The sequence below is a fragment of the Mirounga angustirostris genome, unplaced genomic scaffold (assembly GCF_029215605.1).
Source record: "Mirounga angustirostris isolate CCGP_5_RB_7025 unplaced genomic scaffold, mMirAng1.0.hap1 SCAF_14, whole genome shotgun sequence".
NCBI classification, from domain to species: Eukaryota; Metazoa; Chordata; class Mammalia; order Carnivora; family Phocidae; genus Mirounga; species Mirounga angustirostris.
The window spans coordinates 30297837-30310136 of NW_026991722.1; the positions used below are offsets into that span (position 1 = coordinate 30297837).

A 12300-nucleotide genomic window follows, 5' to 3' on the forward strand; every position below is an offset into this window, starting at 1 on the left:
TTTTGGGGGGATGAAGACTAGAGAACCTATGATAAAATTTATTTGTAACCTGCTCCCTTGCGCTATACATGCACCTGTCGTAAAAATCCCATTAGACCTTTCTTTTCTGTCATATCTGGTAAAAAAAAAAAAAAAAAGGATGCTCAAAAAGGTTAAGGAACTTACATCTCAAATGGGAAGTAAGCTCCATCCCAAAAGGAAGGAGTTTTAAGCAGGAGATAGTATGTGTTATTCATTCTCTGACAGTGCAATACTTATGGGGAATAATTTACAGAGAATAAGCATCAGCTTGACTCCAAAAATGACCACTATTTATTGATCTCTCTGTCCCAGTAAGATGGAAACGTTGCTTCAGAATCCATGAAGTTTGGGCTTCAGTGGACCTTCTCCGAAAGATATTCCCTAGCAGTGATGTCTATACCTCTCTTAATTAAATCTGCGTTACTTTCCACCTGCAGTTTGATCTGCCCTTTTGCCATCGATGACATATAGGAGTTAATATCCTTAGGTGTAAGTGATTTCATCCTTTTCAGATATGTCTATGTTTTATATAAATTTTAGCACTGCCCTGGGAAAGCATTCTGGGGATTAATGCTTTTCAGCGTTGCCGCTGTGGTCAAGTGTTAAGCTTCTTAATGTTTGTCACTTAGTTTAATCTCGCACAGATCCAGGCTTGATGAGTTCTCCCTGGTATCATTCATTCCACATAGGCCACAGAGACCTATGTCATCATTTCTCACGACACTCTAAGTATGCACCAGGAATGTTACTTGCAAGTTAGTTTATTCTAGAAATACTCAAATTTATGTGTGAATGTCTGAAACAGTAGATGCATCTAAAACATGATAAAGTGATGATAGTTTATTAAATATCATTCAATTGATTCCCTCCTTGGAGGGTGTACTAGTTTTCAGCTCTGCCACCTGAAGGAAAAGGTCCCATTCCTCAGGATTATCAATGGTCCTGACTTCCCTTTGGGCACTTACTTTGGTGTTCTGTGAATATGCCCACTGAAAAGAGGAAACTGCTTAAGCCCAAGCCTGTGATATGTATCTTACAGTCAAGTAACACAACCAGCCACCACTGACTAGTTCTGTCTAGCTTGATAGTAGTTATAAAGCAAGTTACAGAACTCATTACTTCACATCTAGAAAGAAACGCTGTATGTTTCCTTTGAGAATTTCTCTATGATTGCTAACTCTTTAAGAACTTAAATTTTTGATAAAATTTCTGTTTTTATATAGGCTTCTTACCTTTTTATCTTTGGACTCATATATAGCTTTAGCAGTCTTAAAACTGACATTAGTGAAAAAATACATAGGTCTTAGTACGATATATAAGGATCTGGTCTGGAGACTGAACCAAAAGAAGCCTACCAAAGTCTTCTACTGTAGCTTCATTGACTTACTTCCCATACTAATTCCCAAAGAGTTCAAAAGGCTAAATGATCCTCCTTCTCTTCTACCCATGAAAAGTCCTTTTTTTTTTATCTATTTTCTCACAGGGTCCAAGCTGAGACCTGAAATCCATTGGTCATTATTTCTAATGATGGACTTGTTCTTTATAAATATCCCAGAGCATAAATTGCACTCAAAGAAGGTTTTAACCCTTAGTCATTAGTGGTTGTGGTAGGTAGCCAGTGAAGAAATCTGCCTGGTTAATTCTTAGCTCTCCCTGGGTCAATATACTGCATGTATTTTAAAGAGTCTCACCAGAATTGGTAGATAACTTCAAACTAGTTTCACACCTGGAAATTTGGAATGTGAAGAAATCATGTTTCCTGCAATGTCCTGACAATAAATCCATAATAGTGTATGCTACAATATTTTCAAAGTTCAAGTCAAACATCACCTTCTCCAGTGGTTGTTAAGGATCTCCTGCTTTGCCCATTACTAACTTTGTAACCTTAGTTTTATCTAGGGTTCCCAGATTTAGCAAAAAAGAATGCAGGACACCAACTTAAATGTGAATTTTAGATGAGCATGCACTATTTGAAATGTACTTAAACTGAAAAAAATTTTTTTAGCTCAAATTCAAATTTAACCAGATGCCCTGTATATTATCTAGCAATACTTATTCAATCACATTCTCTAACTAAATTTCATTTCCCTCATCTCTAAAATGTGACTTCTGGTGAGATGAACACATTAAACATGTTAATGGCTTAAGAAGAAGTTTGTAAACAATAAAGGATTAGTTACATGTTATTAATGTCATTATTACTACTATTTCTCCCAACCAATTATCCAACTTTTATTTCCATAAGGCTTATGTTTAATCTACTTCCAAGTGGATTAATGATATTCATATTAATGATATTTTCCCCAAAGATCAAAATAATGGTCTTTGTTGTTTTTTTAAGCAAGGATTTAAGACTGTGTTTTGGTGTCTATGGTCATGAGAGCAGTTTCCTCTTAGTTTCTCCTGGCATTGATGGATTGCCTGCATCTGTTGTACAAACAATCATGGTGAAACAGCAGGAAACATGGTTCCAATTTGACTTTACTCCCTGAAATACTCTAAGCATATGGTGAGGTGGCAAGATCCTAGTCCCAGGGTGGGAATTTTGAGAGACCAGGGGGAGCCTACATTTCTACATTGCTCAGTTGGATACCTGGATCCTTCATTAGCAGGCTATTCTCAGGCAAATGTGCCCAAATAGCTGGGTTCCTCTCCACTTGTACCTAAGGTGGCAGAACTGAGGAAGTAGTAAATGCTAAAAATGGGCAAAACATACTTTACAAAGAAGAAAAATTTTTACCCTATTTTCAAACAAGAATTTACATTTTGGGAGGACAGAAAGGAGGAGAATTTTTAAAGTCTAGAGTGGTTGGTTTTAAAACAAGTATTAAATTCTATATTCAAGTTAAGTTTTACAGTTTGGACACTTTCCAGATTTTAAAACAAAACAAAAAACCCTCACACAAACATTCACAGTCTAGAGAAAAATAAAGAAATCGAAGAATAGGATTATTAGTATGTGGTTCCTTTGTAGCTTAATATACTCTCAGCAGATAGAGCCTCCTTTGCAAAATCACACAAAGATGTTTGTTCTGAAAAAAATGGAGGATTGGGCATCCTGGCCAGAAAGGGTGACTTTGTGGACATAGGACATACTAGTAGTCAGCCAACTTAACTTCCAGGAACAGCAATCTAACACAAACTAACTTTAGTAAAAGCACTGAAGAGAATGAAGTAGCTCATAAAGTCAGTCTATCTCTAAGAGGACCAATGTTGTCACCTGGCTTCCGGAACAACCAGAGCCACGCATCCAAATACTGCTGGTACTCTCCCTCCTTTTCTCATCTCTGATTCTTTCTGCAAGTCAGGCTCATTCTCTCCCATGGTGGACATCTAGGAGTTCTCCGAATTGTGGAGACAAGGCTGTCAAGAGCACCAAGTGCTGCTCAAGAAAAGGCTGATTATGATTACTACAGTTTGAAGAATCCTAGGGAGGAACTCTGATTGGCCCCTCTTCCAATCAACTTGACTAGAAGAAGGTGCTCAGATGGAATTAGGTGTCCATCTCTTTACTAGACAATTGTTGGGCTGGGCTTACAATTACATAAAAGACCTTTCTAGGAAAGATAACATAGATGGAATGGGGAAGAAGTTTCCAGAAAGGTATTTCTGTGTAGAGGAATGCTGAGGAGACAAAATAATAGGTATTCACTCCAGCGAATCCATGACTATTAACCTAACAATTAGATACAAAAGTAAATTAATATACTGTTAAGTGTTCAGTTATAACAGGGCACCATATTTGAAGGTTGGGGAAAGCCTTTTTCAAGGAATGTCCTTTAACTTGAAATGTAGAAAAAAGTAGGGAAAAGGTATTCCTGAAAAGGGAACAGTAAGGGAGAAGGCTTTAAGGTAGGAAAGTGCTTCAGTGTTGAAAAGAAAAAACTGACCAAAAAACCCCAGAACAAACAACAACGACAACAACAAAAAAGCAAGCCTACTGTATGTTGAGAATGATAAAGACATACATCATTCTCATAACTTGAAGTTACGAAGGCATGGGCCTGACCATGTCCACTGTGGACCAAGTTAAAGATTTTGTATTTTTTTCCTCAAGTGTAATGGGTTTTGATTTAAAATGTGATAGAATCCAAAGGATGTTTCCATAACTTACATCACACAGCTGAGAATTCCAGGGACATGAATGGTAAAAGTAGATATATAAACAAAGAGAAAACATTTGTAGTTGGGATAAGGTGAGAGATGAAGACTGAAAATACATATTACTGTCTTGCTATTTTGACAGATTGACTTTTTTTTTTCTCCTACTATACTGAAAATCACCACGTGGAATACCTGTATTCAGCAGGGCTGATGGACTTTGACATTTCTTAATATGTGCCCACCTGTTCTAAGATCATGAAAACAAATTTAAGTGTATTGTTGAGACACTGGATTAAGTTGTTATGTGAAGAAAGAAAAAATACTAAGTTTGAAATGACAACTTTCTGCAATAATTATTCCATAAAAATAACCATGTCTTAGTTGTAGGAAGTTAGAAATGCCTATGAGAGACGGGGCACCTGGGTGGCTCAGTTGGTTGAGCATCTGGCCCTTGGTTCATGATCTCATGGGCCATAAACTAATAAAAAACATACAAACAGAGTGCTCCTTGGTTAGGATAGACAAAGCTATTCTGCTGCCACAAGACACCCAACATTAATTCACTGGTTTAGGAAATAAAAAGATCTCTTACTCATGTAGCAGTCCAGGATGGGTGTTTTAGGCAATGGGCAGCCAGCTACCCACATGCCATGATTCAGAGACCCAGAGGGACAGTGGCTCTGCTATCTTCAACAAATGACTTCATGAGCAGTGGTGCTCTGCTCATCTCAGCCAGTAGGAAGAAAAGAGTATATACAGCAAGACATCCAAATTTTGGGGGACCAGGAGAGAATTCAGTTACATGGCAATGCCTCTGCAAAGGTATGGGGTACCCAGTAAGACAGCTGAGTCCCAGCCCAACTCCATACTTTTGAAAGAAGAAGAACATGGATTTTATTAGAGACCTGTTTCCATTAGGTATTTAAAAGAACGTAATTTTTAAGAAGAATATAATATAAATATCTACAGAGACTTAAAATATAAGGCCAGTCCTCAGTTTTGATGTGAGTCCAGGATCTCTGTCACCTTGGCTGGCAGAGCAGCTGTGGGGGCTCTGAGAGGGATGCTTCTTCATGCGGCGGGCGGGGGGATGCATGTTAGCTGCAGTTCTGACACTTAGGGGCTGTGTGATCTTGAATGTCCTCATGACAATGTCTACCTACCAAAGACTATGGTGTGAATTTAATGACTTTAAGTAATCTAAGAAAGTAAAATAAACAACTTAGTGGTGGATATGGAATGAGAGCTCAACAGATGAGATTTTGTGCTTCTCTTTTCCACATCGTCTTTTGCTCAGAGAGGTGCCATCTTCTGAAGGAACCAGACTTAGACAGCTTCAGGCAACCTAGAGCTGCCCCCTCAGGACCCCTAAAAAATTTAATGATTTAGATCTGCAATCTATGTTTGCAGATCAGGTAGGATTTTAGGGTTCTACTCAATGATACTGGCTTAATCCAAAAAGTTGGCTGTGGCTCGTCTTGCCCTTCTCACCTTAGTGAGAGGATCAGGGAGCTGCACACATCAGGAGAAGGATCACTTCAATGAGGTCCCGGGGCTGGGCCAAAGCCCATAGTCTAGGCTTCCCTCCCTCTGAAGAAAATTCCAGATTTTTATCAATAAAGTATTCTGTGAGAAGGGGTATGGTGAGATAGAAAGAATATAAATGAAAGAAGTGGTCCTATGTAGTCAACTTCCTCAGACAGCCAAATAGTGAAAGTAGATGTGTTAGCAGGTATATTCATCAAGATTCAGAACCAAAAGGATATATATGTTGAAGGAGTGTTTCTGTGTATGTGTGTGTCTGTGTGTGCAGGCAGGGGTAGGTGACAAGGCTACTAAATAAAATTTATGGGGAAAGACAATCAAATCAAACAAGGAGGAATTATCCTTATACAGGCATTGCAGTAGAGTATGAAAATCTCTAAATAATTTTATAACAAATGTATCCTGAATAAATAATATCTATGCCTTTTTACAGGGAGGAGAGTTAATATTTAATATTAAGCTTACTCTTGTCAAAAGCAGGCAAGAAGAAACTAGGTTACTGGTCTTAGAAACATGCTAAAATGCAAGCAATGTGATAAATCTTTTGTACGTTGTGTTTTTATAAGTTTGCTCTAAACAGCACTGCTGACTATTGTCTGATAAATTTTATAGGAAATTGGCACCCTTTAAATCTTCTGAGAAACCAAATAGTAATAGAATATATTAGAAGAAGCATGGCTGCAATTTATGGTAATCATCAAAGACACAGGATAAATTTGTTTTAAATGAGAAAAGTTTATAAAGTAATTAAAGTATTTTTCTGACCAGGGAAATATAATTTAGGCCTAGTCTTGTAGAACTACCATATTCTTTTGTTCTTGGGGGCTGAAATTTTAGGGAGATATCAACAACAAAAGGAACTGACAACCTGTAATGTGTCTAAAGAAGAGAATACTGTATCTGCATAGAAATTGTTAAAAATGAACAACTGTTCACTCTTTGACATAGTCGTTCAGTAGATATTCTGAAAGCCTGGAATATGTGAGGCCCTCATGTGTAAGATAAAATCTCAACCCTCAGAACAACTGTTCTCAGCCTCACGTTGTAGACATATTCTATGAAATAAGATATCCTGTCTCCAGCTCATCCAATCAAAACACGTGCTCGGCTAAGATGCAATTGTTTTTGATAATAAGGCATTTCACGGGAGTGCTTCATGGAAAACGGGGAGTGAGGCAGTGTTTCAGACTCAACCTATTGAAGAGCTTCCCCCCCACCGAAAGAACTGTGGTAATGCTGGGCATTAAGAAAGCTGGAAGAATATAATTCTAAAACCCAAACATAATTGAAGAAACACGGCATTGATTATACATACCTCTCATTCACTCAAGAGTAATGTCCATTGTTTTCCTCGTGTCACCACACTGGCTGGTACAGATACTGCACATTATAGATTCCCTTATTCCTATTATCGGTTACAGAGATGAACGAAACCACCCTGCTTGGGGTCTGTAAAGGATTAGTCCCCTCTTGACATTTCGGTACAAGCAATCAGAGTTTATGTAATGAAAATCTCATACATTCCCAATTTCAAGTTGTAAAATAATGAATTACAGAAAAAAAATCTGCGTGTGTGTGTGTGTGTGTGTGTGTGTATATATATATATATATATATCATATACCTGCTGAATCAGCAGTTTGCTTGTGGTATCATCTTTATTCTAAGTGCCGTTTAGGGTAGGTCTGAACTGCTGTGTGGCCATTTCAGTTCAAACAATAAAGAAGTGTATTTAAAAGTACATATAAATGTTTTATATCCTAATGCTGTGTTTTTCATAAAATTTCCTGAAATCCAAAAGAATACACGGTTTATCACTGAAACACCCCCACATCCAATCCCAAGGAAACTTGCAAAAATACGCATGCACACACATACACTTGCACACACCCAAATCTACTGTTTTCCTCTAATCTACCTGAACTTCTGCTTTTTTATATTATTTCTTTTCCTGGGCTTTCTTTGGCTTGTCCTTTTTCTAGTTTCTTGAGCTGAGTATTTGTTTTCATTTTTTTTTTTTAATTTCTACTGGTGGAAGTGTTTGTATTATGAATTTTTCTTTGACCACTGCTTACACCGTATCCCAGAGTTTCTTATATGTAGTATTTTTATTATTTGACTGAATTCTGTAGTTTCAATCTGTATGTCTCTGTTTCACCTAAAAGTTGTCCAATAGAAGAGTTCTTTTTTTTTTTAATTCTTGGTGGAAGGGCCTCTTAATTTTTTGATTTGTTAATAATTTCTAGTTCTATTGCATTTTAAGTGGAGAGTATATTTTGTAGTACTTCTGCATTATAGGACATTTTGATGTTTTCCTTGTGAGCTGGTGTATGGAAAACTTTGTAAATGTTCCATAAGCACCTGGAAAGGAAGTGTATTTTCTATTATCAAAGCCTAAAATTTGATATATAATGGTAAGATCTATTTTATTAAGTTGTTCAGGTCTTCTGGCTCTTTAATTAATTTTTGGTTTGTCCACTTGATCTGTCTGGATCTGAGATTGTATTTCTATAATTATGAATTATAATTCATAATTCAGTCTATAAAAACTTCTCTACTTATGCCATTTCTATATTCTAGAGTTTTTACCACATAAATATGGTTGCTGAATTCTTTTGTTAATTCATATTCTTAGTTTCTTATCATTTTGAATCATGGCATTTAGCACTAAAACATATCTCTCATCAATTTTATTGCTCTTTGGCTTAAATACTCTTTTATCTGATATCAAGTTCACATCCCTTCTTTCTTACTGTTTCTGTGGGCCCAGTATACCTTTGTCTGTTTTGTTTGCTTGCTTTTCTGAATCACTTTAATTTTTCCCCTTGTATACAGCATATGGCTGGGCATAGCTATGTAAAGCAAAGTGAAAATCACATTGTTTTAACAAGTTAACTTCATTCATATTTATTGATATGACTGATGTGTGTCCTCTAACTTGAATGTCTCGATTCTGTTGGTCTCAGTTTTTGTCACAATAATTTTATAATTATGTATATCAGGTTATACTTGCTACATTTAGTTCTTTACAAAATGGCATTATTTGCTCTTTAATTAAAAATGATAACTAGGTGGGCGCCTGGGTGGCTCAGTTGGTTAAGCGACTGCCTTCAGCTCAGGTCATGATCCCAGAGTCCCGGGACCGAGTCCCGCATCCGGCTCCCTGCTCAGCGGGGAGTCTGCTTCTCCCTCTGACTCTACCTTCTTTTGTGCTGTCTCTCACACTCTCTCTCTCAAATAACTAAAATAAAATCTTTTAAAAAAATGATAACTAGGGGGGTACCTGAGTGGCTCAGTTGGTTAAGTATCTGACTTTGGCTCAGGTCATGATCTTGGGGTCCTGGGATCAAGCCCTGCATCAGGCTTCCTGCGCCTCTCTCTCAAATAAATAAATACAATCTTTAAAAAATAACTAGCAGGAATTATATTTTCATTCTACTTGTCACCTTTGGCTTTATATCCTCTATAATGCCCCCTGTTCTATATTTTCTTTGGGAAAGAGTTTTGAGTAAAAATTCAGTTTGGAGCCTAGTAGAACTTTATTTTCTGGTTTGTTAGATTTTAACAGTACCCTTGAAATCCTACCTATTCCCTATACATCAACCAATGAGCTTATTCTACCTTCTACTTCCCCTCTGTCGTCTCCACTCATATTTAGTTGCTTTATTTCTGCTTTGCCACAAAATACAATATCCATGTGTTCATCTTCCACCCTCACCCATACCTAGGTTTGTGTCTTAGGTCCACAGTTACATGCATTAAAAAACCCATCATCAGTGTTCGGTGAAGTTTTCCCACTCATCTATTAATTGAATAAAGCTAATCTAATAAATTCTTCACGGAGAGCTCATACATACTGAATGTTCTAAGTTGTTTGAGTTTAAAACTGTTTAGAGGGGTGCCTGGGTGGCTTAGTCGTTAAGCGTCTGCCTTCGGCTCAGGTCATGGTCCCAGGTCCTGGGATCAAGCCCCATATCAGGCTCCCTGCTCCTTGGGAAGCCTGCTTCTCCCTCTCCCACTACCCCTGCTTGTGTTCCCTCTCTTGCTGTGTCTCTCTCTGTCAAATAAATAAAATCTTTAAAACTGTTTAGAGACTCTTAACTGTAGGAAACAAACAGGGTTGCTGGAGGGGAGGTGGGTGGGGAAGGGGGTAACTGGGTGATGGGCATGAAGGAGGGCACATGATGTGATAAGTACTGGGTGTTACATGCAAGTGATGATCACTAAAGTCTACCCCTGAAATTAATAATACACTATATGTTTAAAAAAAAAAAAAACTGTTTTGTAGTTTTTTTTAAAGTCGTAAAGTTTGACAAACACCTTAGCTGGACATAAAAATCTGTTCATACAGTCATTCATTCAATTTCTTTTTCTAAAGTGACTCCCTTTTGGCCTCCCCTTGTATTTTTTTTATTATTACTGAGGTGTGACTGACATACATTATATTAGTTTCAAGTGTACAATATGAGTCAATATTTGTATACATTATGAAATAATCACCACTACAAGTCCTGTTAACATCCATCACTGCACAGAGAAATGTTTTCCTTGTGATGAGAGCCTGTAAGATTTCTTCTCTTAGCAACTTTCAAATATGCAATACACATCACTGACTATACTCACGATGCTGTACGTTACATCCCCATGACTCACTCATTCTATAACTGGAAGATTGTACCTTTCAACCCCCTTTACCCGTTTTGCTCACTCAGAGTAGATGGATTCTTCCTGGCAATGTTTTTGGCTTAACTTTACTCTGGTCATTGGCTCTGTTCTTGTTTCTTCCTTGTACTTTTTTTTTTTTTTACACTTCTTGCTTGACCTCAAAATCTGGTGGCATTGTGGGAACATAAGAGATCATTTGCTGGGACTTGGTTTTATTTTTCTCTCTTTTTCCTTCTTCTTCGCTTTGGTTAGTTATTTTTAAGTTAAGCCACACTTTTTCTCCAAGAATGTTGAGTGTGTTGTTTCACATGTAGTTCTGCTGATCTCTGTTTTTCTCTATTATATTGCAGGAAATATTGAGCGAGATGGGTTTAAGCACCACTAGTTCTTTAAGCTACTCTCATGACTTCTCTTTTCTCCAAGAAACCCAGAGTCCAAACACTCCCTGCTGGGTGTAACTAGAAGGCATTACCCAAATGTTTCTCAGCCTTTACTTAATTCACTTCTTGAATCTTCATAGGGTACCATAGTCTAACTAGGCTTAAGGTAAATTTACTTTAAAATCCTCCTTATTAGAAGTCTCTTACTCATGCCCTTAAAAAGTGAGGAAACTAGATTGCTGAGTCTTTGGGAAGCAGACCTCCTACATTCAATATGCCTAAAGTCCCAGTATAAATAACTCCAGGATCAAAATCTCCTAAATATCTTTCTTGAGAATATGAAGTACATTCAACAACAAAAAAAATGTTGCTTCATCACTGAAGTGCATCACTGGAAGAGGCTTAGAGATTATTTGGTATGACTAGAAATTAAAAACTAAGATAAATAAAGCAATGTTTTAAAACTGCCATAGATGTTGACCGAGTCATTGCCAGAAACCAGATCTCCTGATTCTCATTCCCATGCTAGTCTTTGCTTGTGTTTTGGTATCCAATACATGTTCATTTATTTTATACTTACAAAAGCAACCATCCACTCCTCTTCCCCATCCCCTCTCCTTTCACAAACATTTAAAAATTAAAACCAAATGAAGATAAGTTAATTTCTGTACAATTATTTTTTCAATGTAGCTGTCACAATGATTAGAGTTTCAATTTCTTAGAAACGAGCAATGTCCAAGTGACTTAGAGAGGAATACTGATTATTGGCCAAAAGGAAAATTCCGTATTACAGGTTAGCAAATTCCAGTACAAAAACTGTGTGTTAGAATAGCCTTTCCTTTTAAAATTACGGAATGCTTCATGAATTTGCATGTCATCCTTGCTCAGAGGACACACCATTCTTTGTATCATTCCAATTTTAGTGTATATGCTATCAAAGCAAATGCCAGTACTGTTTCTTATGCCTTCGTGCCTAATTTATATGAGAAAATGCTTCATCAGTGTCAAGAACTACATAGTGATTAAGGTTAAGTTTAGTTGGCTAGCCTGAACAGAAAACCCAGATTTTATGTACTTCTCACAAATTACTTTACTGCTAACCAAATCTTCTGAGTAGCAGTGAGAACATACATAATAGTATTACTTATGCCCTGAGTTGCTATCAAGCCAGTCAAAAGCAAATAAAGTTGAACCCTACATCAACTAGTAAATGTATGATTTCCAGCAACTTTTGTGAAATACTGAACATGATTATCAACCTACATTTCTACCATTGTAGACTGGTGATCTTCTGTGGACTCAGGAACTAGATGGGAACCCATGAACTAGATGATTTTTTAGATCCCTTTTAACCAGAACACTCTTTGTCTCTGGTATCATATACCAAATTATATGTTACATAATAGAAGCCCAAGAACACCCACTTCATAATAAATATAGGACTATATAGAATTTGGATTTTAATGTATTTATGGAGAACTCTTTCTTTTCATCATGCAAAAAATGAGTAAGTTTCAATATACAAAGGTAGAGTAAATACTGGTCAACATGGACCTTCTAGTCTCAAACACTCGAGGCTATTTTTAA

General features: G+C 37.0%; 1 pseudogene; it reads right to left on the reverse strand.

Moving 5' to 3' along the window:
- Positions 1 to 11556: 11556 nt before the first annotated feature.
- On the reverse strand, positions 11557 to 11656 carry LOC123853315 (U6 spliceosomal RNA; annotated as a pseudogene).
- Between the last annotated feature and the right edge of the window lie 644 nt (positions 11657 to 12300).